Source organism: Heptranchias perlo, chromosome 20 (genome assembly GCF_035084215.1).
Source record: "Heptranchias perlo isolate sHepPer1 chromosome 20, sHepPer1.hap1, whole genome shotgun sequence".
NCBI classification, from domain to species: Eukaryota; Metazoa; Chordata; class Chondrichthyes; order Hexanchiformes; family Hexanchidae; genus Heptranchias; species Heptranchias perlo.
In genome coordinates, this window is record NC_090344.1 from 10,078,295 (window position 1) to 10,079,008 (window position 714).

Below are 714 nucleotides of genomic sequence, written 5' to 3' on the forward strand. Positions count from 1 at the left end.
AAGAGCAGGTCAGAGGCTGGATATTCTGAGCCAAGTCACTCACCTTCGAATTCCCTAAAGCCGTTCAACCATCCACAAGGCGCAAGTTGAGTGAGTTGGAATACTCATGTGATGGTCATCGACCTGAAACGTTAACTCTGTTTCTATGTCTAAAGATTCTGCCTGACCTGCTGAGGATAAACACATTCACAGTTTTCATTTCAGGTTGGCAACATAGCCAGTATTTTGATTTTGAATAAAGGAGCTTTCGCTTCTTTCCGCATGCGACGAGGTGGCCGAGAGGTTAAGGCGATGGACTGCTAATCCATCGTGCTATGCACGCGTGGGTTCGAATCCCATCCTCGTCGCTATTTTGTTTAAGTTTTGTTTCTCTCATTCAGTTCACCCAGAAGATCTGGTCGAAGTCCCATCCTTCTCGAAACGGCAGACCGTGGGTATTGCATTGTTTGCTGAAATCAGATACAGTTCCTTCCAGGAAGGTGTTGAGATTGTAAGGTCGCGAAGTATCAGATTGTACATTGGTGTCATTGTAAAAAGAATAAATCTTATGGTCAACGTAAGAGAAACTTATGGACCACAATGAAGATTTATGACCGGATCATTCCGTGTGCGTGTCCGTTAAAAAGGGACGTACTGTTCGTCCCGGATTATTCCGTATCTGCGTCTGTTTAAAAGGGGTGTGCTGTAAGTCCCGGATCATTCTGTGTGCGTTTT

General features: G+C 44.8%; 1 non-coding gene across 1 annotated transcript; it reads left to right on the forward strand.

Annotated features, from left to right (window-relative positions):
• The first annotated feature begins 265 nt into the window (after positions 1-265).
• On the forward strand, positions 266-347 carry trnas-gcu (transfer RNA serine (anticodon GCU)). Its single transcript has one exon. It is a non-coding gene; the product is annotated as a tRNA-Ser (tRNA).
• The last annotated feature ends 367 nt before the right edge of the window (positions 348-714 follow it).